Here is an 8,740-nt window from a genome sequence, read left to right on the forward strand (position 1 = left end):
ATAATTTTTCTCTCAATATCACAACATAAAAAATATGTATTTTGCCGGGCAGTGGTGGCACATGCCTTTAATCCCAACACTTGAGAGGCAGACGCAGGTGAATTTCTGAGTTCGAGGCCAGCCTGGTCTACAGAGTAAGTTCCAAGACAGCCAAGGCTACACAGAGAAACCCTGTCTCAAAAAAAATGTTTAAAAAAATATGTATTTTATTCCTACAGGGAAGCATGTTTACTTCTCTCCCAAACTACGAGCACAGACCGATCCCCACTTAGCTGTACTCATGACTTGGGAAAGCTATACTTCTTTGTGTTGCTGAGCATGCTATGGTTCACAGTGTCACAGTGATAGAATTGTTTTTGTTCCAAATGCATGAAAGGATGCCACGGTCATCATTGTTGTCAGGATGAAGAGAAGCCATGGTCTTGTGAAGGATAATTTTCTTTCCTTCTTTCTTTCTTTCTTTCTTTCTTTCTTTCTTTCTTTCTTTCTTTCTTTCTTTCTTTCTTTCTTTCTTTCTTTCTTTCTTTCTTTCTTTTTTACTTTTTATCCTTTTTAAAAATTATTTTATTTATTTACATTTCAAATGTTATCCCCTTTCCTTATTTCCTCTCCAAAAACCCCCTATCCCCTTTCCCCTCCTTCTGCTCCCCAACCTACCCACTCCCATTACCAATACTGCCATTCCCCTATACTGGGGCATAGAACCATCACCGGACCTAGGGCCTTTCCTCCCATTGATGACTGACTAGGTCATCCTCTGCTACATAGACAGCTAGAGCCACATGTCCCACCATGTGTTTTCTTTGATTGGTGGTTTAGTTCCAAGGAACACTGGGGTTGGGGGGCATAATTCTTAATGCTTCCATGACATCATTTCTAGAAAGTATTGAGATATCAATGGAGAGGGAAAGATCTTATTCCATCTTGCACCATCCAAGAGTCTCAGTGGAGAGGGGAGATAATAACCTTGGGAAAAGAAGGAAGTGTCCTGACATGAGTGAGCCTGTCCCTCTTTAAGAAGAGCTCTTCTGCTTCTTCCCACTGTGGACTTCTGCCCCTGAAATCACGAATCAGTGGTCTTCTTCAGGCATTTTTTTTATTTTATCTTCTTTAATTAGATATTTTCTTCACTTACATTTCAAATGCTATCCCCTTTCTCAGTTTCCTCTCCAAAAGTCCCCTGTACCCTCCCCATCTGCTTTACTCCTCAACCCACCCACTCCTGCTTCCTGGCCCTAGAATTCCCCTATACTGGGCATGTAATCTTCGCAAGACCAAGAGCCTCTCCTCCTGTTGATGGCCTAGGCCATCTTTTGCTACTGAGGACATAATGTAAGGCTCCCAACTCCAGCCAAGTAAGCTCATTCAACCCACAGAGGGTGAGTGAGCACCGTGCTAGAGAAATGGGGTCATCATTTGAACTTGGGGCCCACTCAGTCTTTATATCTTCATAAGGAGGTATTATGCAATTAATCACACAAGTCTGAATTCTGATGAGACTTAACAAGCATGAGGGTGCTGGTAATATTTTTTCCAGAATTCTAAGTGGAAATGTGTCATAAATAAATAAATAAATAATGTATAAATAGGAAATGACATTTCTGTATTGGACTCTCATAATTTTTAAATATCAACTGCTTCCAAAAGCTGAAAATAAGTGAACAAAATTGATTCTTCCTTAAAGTCATCATCATCCTGCCAATGAACTCTGTGTTTATGGACTTTTTACTGTACACGACAATGTGCTTGACAAGAATAGTGCCTCATATCAGAGCCCTAAGTACTATACCAGCAGTTTCAGGATAGAGAACACATGATCTTAGAACCAGAGAACACACAACATTTAACTTTTAAATATGTTACTTCTACCACAAATTAACATCTTATCAAATCTTGTATTTTCTTGGAATTCTAATGATGCTAGTTGTAAGAACATAAACCAACTAATAATGCCAATAAAGTAAAAACTATATTAATAGTTTGGTATAGCAGAAAGGTTTTATCTTCAAGTAGACAGCTTCCCAGGATTTATATTTGGGAGACTCATTAAACCACAATGAATAAATTGACTCTGCAAAAAACTAGAAGATCATTGAAAAATCCCACGAGTGTCTCCAAACCAAATATGAATGACTGGATATAAGAAAGTAATGGCAGCAGTCTCCAAAACATTCCTTATTCCTCACTCAGAGAAATATCATATTTCCTGGTTCATTGAGAGCCACAATAAAGGATATGAGTAGGTTGCTCATGGATTCTCTCTTTTTAAATTTTTTATTAATTTTTATTTGTATGAGTACACTGTAGCTGTCTTCAGACACACCAGAAGAGGGCACCAGAACTCATTACAGATGGTTGTGAGCCACCATGTGGTTGCTGGTAATTGAACTCAGAACCTCTGGAAGAGTAGTCAGTGGTCTTAACTGCTGAGCCATCTCTCCAGCCCTCATGGGTTCTCTTAATTTGCTTTGTTAACTTTCCCTCATCTTCTATCATTGAACATACCTCTTTGTACTTTCAATTGTATTAGTGTATCTGATTATCATCCTTACCTAGGGAAATCAATTTGGCTTCTTAAGTCTTGCAAATATATTAATTTCGTTATCAAGGATGTAAATGTTTTTTATTACTGATTTTGTCAAGAAGTGTAGTGGTGATGGAGTTTGGAACAGTTAATAGTTTCTACTCTTTCATTCTCACTAAAACATGTCTTTAATTATTCATATCTTGTCTTTAAAGGGTCAAATTCCTTTCAAATATTCCCATCTGTGCCACACTTTTCTTTTATTCATGTACCTTGACTTTGACCTTGTTTCTAACTAAACATTATCTTGGCTTATACTAAGAGATTTTCCCCTTTCCTTGCCCTTGTGATGTTATAACTTTTCCTGCATTAACTATTAATGAAGAGCAACATGCACGCACAGATTACTTTACTCTGACCTAAATCCAATCTATTTCAGTATGGCAGAAAAACCTCAGTTTGCCCTGTATCACCACATTGTTAACATGCCCCCTCATTTATTTCTGATACTTATTTCAAAGAATAAAGTTCAAGTAGAAAATGAAATAAAGATAACAATGTATAATTGTTTATTTTTAAATGTAATAAAACTTATGTGATGAATCTAAAAGGATATTCACAGAGCCATTTGTAAAGTTAATAGATATTATAGTGTCATCATTACCTCATAATCCATACTCTGATATATAACTTCTAGTGATGTTGAATCTTCCTTAATAATATTTGAGGGAAGATGAAGCTAATTATCATTCCCATTAGTCTACACAAAATAATTAAGTTACCACATCCCTGTATATATTAAATATTAAAATTGTCAACTTATAGTAGTCAGTGAGAATATGTTAGATTATGACTTAAAATAAATTTTATTTTTTTAAATTTTAACTGAATTATAATTATATTATTTCCCCTTTCCCATTCCTTTCTCAATCTCTTCCCACATCCTCTCCTTCCAACCACTCTCATGTCCATTCCTTGATACCCTCTCTAAATTTTTTTGTATTTTCTTTTATTATTGTAACACATACAAGAACACATAAATACATTAAAATACAATGTGCTTAGTTCATTTAGTTTTCCTTTTGTATATGTTTTCAGAGCTGACCATTTGATATTGGATGTATAATTAGGGGTCTCTCAGCAATCATTAGTTATATATAGTTCTTTGGCTAGGGATTAGAGCCCTGTTAGAGTTCTCTGCTCCATGTTAGCATGTATGAGTTCAATTTAAATAAATTTTTAAAGAACTACATTTGATGGCCAGAATTACTTAGTATAGTGACAGGTTAAAGAAATTTGAGACCCACCTTGATTGATTTAAATCTTGGAAAGAATTTCCTGGAATTGCCCATGTGTATAATATATGAAAAATAGTGGACAAGTTACTTCAAGCTGTTAAAGCTAAAGACGTGAATCTTTTCAGAAATGTAATCTTATAAAACCATTCTCTTACAAGATAGTAATTGCCATTTCATTTGCTATGTGACATACATCACATAATAAGAGGTCTCATTTCTAAGGTATAGGGTATCTAAGATGACTATCTGGCTGAATTGATATAGCATCAAATCATGCCCTGACTATCTATATTTATAATGTCCATATTTACAATATCTAAATTTATAGGCAAAGGCCAATCTCAGCTTTAAAGAGGGAAGACACTAAATGTAATGAATAGACATAAAGTTAAAGGACTAACGTTGCACAAGAAATGGAATAAAGGATGGTTGAGAACTCAGTCCTTGAAAAGACATTTACAATATTGGGTTAAGGTTCAATAAATATTGTGGAAGAGAGGATAGAAAACACATAATAGTCACAGGATAAGGGCACATTCTCCAAAACCTTCTAAGCAAAACACAGGCTTGGGAAGTATGAACTAACAAGAACTGTGCATACTGGAACCAAGTCCATAGAAGTTAGCCAATAATATCAGTCATCTATGAAGGCAGAAAAGATTTATCAGACCCTAACACATACTACAAATCTCTTGACAATTAGCAGATTTTAGGAAGGAAAGAGGAATGGTATCTAGTTGTGTAGCTACTGGTAAACCCACCAGGCAGTGGTGGATAGTACTAAACTTATGATCATACCAGCAACCCTGATTAAACTCTTTCACACACACACACACACACACACACACACACACACACACACGTATGCACACATATACACACAAAATTTAAACCAATAAACAGGAAAAAAAGATTCATAGAGATAGGGATGTGGTTGGTCACAGCCCTGGTAAAATGAGCTAGAGTAGGAGGAGAGGACTAAAGAACATAATGCATATGTATAAAGGTGTGAAAGAATAAAATTTACTAATAAAAAAGGAAGTCTAGTATAGGGGACAAAATCAAAAACTTGGATCTCAACAGCAAAATAAAACAAAATAACAAAGAAACAAACAAAGAACCAGAGCCTGGATTGATCATTGACAAGATTATAAGCAGGTTAAACAGGAATCAAAAGCCTTGTTTTAAAATGAGCACTTTTTCTTTTGCTTTAGAGTGGATAAGATCCTTAAAAATGACTGTTTCAAAAGAGAATGCTGAGAAAGGTAATTTTCATCCTAATTTACAACAATAATTCAAAAATCATCCAAAATCAAAAGTATGATGTGTTTTCTTTTTGGTAAGAATTAACAGTTTATCTGCCTTTGTTATTCAAAGTAAGATAATCAATATCCCTGATTGTAGGTCTGCAAAATTTTCAATTCCCATAATATGAAATTTAAAATGGAAAATTTTGAAGTCTATGTATTATTTCATATGACTTATAAAAATATCAAATTTATCACTTGTATATTAAGACTATTAATAGAAAATAAAATTGATCTTGTATCCCAGGTCCCTCAGAGTCCAGTCTGCACAGGAGATCCTGCAGAATGTAGAAGGAAGCAGCATAGCTTCTGGGACAGGCCCTGTTTCAGACCTTCATCTTCAGCCAGGAAGCAGATCTTAGCTCCAGACATCTGTGCTCCTTACCCATCAGAGGAGAGGTGGCCTGCAGAAAGTACTCTGACCACTGAAACTCAGGAGAAAGTTGGACTCCCAAAAGTGCTGACAGAGGCTCACAGAATCACAGGAAGAACAAGCTCCAGCAAGAGACAGCTATAACAACTAATGCCAGAGATTATGAGATGGCAAAAGGCAAACATAACAATCTTACTAACAGAAACCAAGACCACTCACCATCATCAGAACCTAGCACTCCCACCTCAGCAAGTCCTGGATACCCCAACACATCCGAAAAGCAAGATTCAGAATTAAAATCATATCTCGTGATGCTGGTAGAGGATTTTAAGAAGGAAATTAATAACTCATTTAAGAAATACTGGAGAACATGGTTAAACAGATACAAGGCCTTAAAGAGGAAGCACAAATATCCCTTAAAGCATTACAGGAAAACACTGCTAAACACTGCTAAACAAGTAGAAGCCCTTAAAGAAGAAACACAATATCCCTTAAAGAATTACAGGAAAACACAACCAAACAGGTGATGGATTTGAACAAAACCATACAAGATCTAAAAGGGTAGATAGAACAATAAAGAAAACCCAAAGGGTGACAACTCTGTAGATAGAAACCCTAGGAAAGAAATCAGGAACCATGGATGTGAACATCAGCATCTATAAAAGATGGAAGAGAGAATGTCAGACACAGAAGATTCCATAGAGAACATGGACACAACAATCAAAGAAAATGCAAAATGCAAAAAAGATCCTAACTCAAAACATCCAGGAAATCCAGGAAACAATGAGAAGACCAAACATACGGATAATAGGAGTAGATGAGAATGAAGATTTTCAACTTAAACGGCCAGCAAATATCTTCAACAAAATTATAGAAGAAAACTTCCCTAACCTAAAGCGATGCCCATGAACATACAAGAACCCCGCTTAACAGCAAATAGACTGGACCAGAAAAGAAAATCCTCCTGACACATTATAATCAGAACAACAAATGCACTAAATAATGACAAAATATTAAAATCAGTAAGGGAAAAAGATCAAGTAACATCCAAAGGTAGGCCTATTAGAATTACACCAGACTACTCACCAAAGACTATGAAAGCCAGAAGATCATGGACAGATGTTATACAGACACTAAGAGAACACAAATGCCAACCCAAACTACTATACCCAACAAAACTCTCAATTACCATAGATGGAGAAACCAAAGAATTTGATGACAAAAACAAATTCACACAGTATCTTTCTATGAATCCAGCCCTTCAAAGGATAACAATGGGAAAACACCAACACAAGGACAGAAATGACATCCTAGAAAAAGGAAGAAAGTAATCCTTCAACAAACCTAAAAGAAGACAACCACAAGAACAGAATCCCAACTTTAACAACAAAAATAACAGGAAGAAAAAATTACTTTTCCTTAATATCTATTAATATCAATGGATTCAATTCCCAAATGAAGAGACAATGACTAACAGACTGGCTACACAAACAGGACCCAACATTGGGCTGCTTACAGGAAACCCACCTCAGGGAAGAAGGCAGACACTACCTCAGAGTGAAAGGCTGGAAAACAGTTTTCCAAGCAAATGGTCCAAACAAAGAAGCTGGACTAGCCATTCTAATACCGAATCAACTTGATTTCAAACCCAAAGTTACCAAAAAAAGACAAGGAGGGTCACTTCATACTCATCAAAGGTAAAATCTTCCAAGATGAACTTTCAATTCTGAATATCTATGCTCCAAATGCNAGGGCAGCCACATTCATTAAAGAAAGTTTAGTAAAGCTTAATGCACACATTACACCTCACACAATAATAGTGGGAGCTTTCAACACCCCACTCTCACCAATGGACACATCCTGGAAACAGAAACTAAAAAGAGACACATGGAAACTCACAGAAGGAATGAAAGAAATGGATTTAACAGATATCTACAGAACATTTTATCCTAAAACAAAAGGACAGACCTTCTCAGCACCTCATGGTACCTTCTCCAAAATTGACCTTACAATCGGTCGCCAAACAGGCCTCAACAGATACAAAAATATTGAAATTATCCCATGCATCCTATGATATCACCGTGGACTAAGGCTTACCTTCAGTAACAACATAAATAATAGAAAGCCAACATTCATGTGGAAACTGAACAACACTCTCCTCAATGATTCCTTGGTCAACGAAGAAATAAAGAAATTAAAGACTNTTTAGAGTTTAAAGAAAATGAAGCCACAACATACCCCAACTTATGGGACACAATGAAAACAGTCCTAAGGTGAAAATTCATAGCTCTGGGTGCTGCCAAAAAGAAACTAGAAAGAGAATATGCTAGCAGTCTGACAGCACACACAGAAGCTCTAGAATGAAATGAAGCAAATTCAACCAAGAGGAGTAGACAGCAGGAAATAATCAAACTTAGGGCTGAAATCAACCAAGTGAAAACAAAAAGNACTATTCAAAGAATCAACAAACCAGGTGCTGGTTCTTTGAGGAAATTAACAAAATAGATAAACCCTTAGCCAGACTAACTAGAGGGCACAGGGACAGTATCCTAATTAACAAAAATCTGAAATGAAAAAGGAGACATAACAACAGATCATGAGGAAATACAAAACATCATCAGATCCTATTATAAAGGGCTATACTCAACAAAACTGGAAAACCTGGATGAAATGGACAACTTCCTAGACAGATAATAGGTACCAAAGTTAAATCAGGAACAGATTAATGATCTTAACAGTCCCATTTCCAGTAAAGAAATAGAAATAGTCATTAATAGTCTCCCAACCAAAAAAAAAAAAAAAAAAAAAGCCTAAGACAAGATGGGTTTAGTACAGAGTTCTATCAGACCTTCAAAGAAGACCTAATTCCAACTCTCCTCAAATTAGTCCACAAAATAAAAACAGAAGGTACTCTACCCAATTTGTTTAATGAAGCCACAATTACTCTGATACATAAACAACACAAAGATCCAACAAAGANAGAGAACTTCAGACCAATTTCCCTTATGAATATCAATGTAATAATACTCATTAAAATCCTCGCAAACCTGAATCCAAGAACACATCAAAACGATCATCCATCATGACCAAGTAGGCTTCATCCCAGGGATGCAAGGATGGTTTTATGTAGGGAAATCCAACAAAGTAATCCACTATATAAACAAACTCAAAGATTAAAAATCACATGGTCATCTTGTTAGATGCTGAGAAAGCATTTGACAAAATCCAACACCCCTTC

This window comes from Mus pahari, chromosome X, assembly GCF_900095145.1.
Source record: "Mus pahari chromosome X, PAHARI_EIJ_v1.1, whole genome shotgun sequence".
In the NCBI taxonomy this organism is placed as follows: Eukaryota; Metazoa; Chordata; class Mammalia; order Rodentia; family Muridae; genus Mus; species Mus pahari.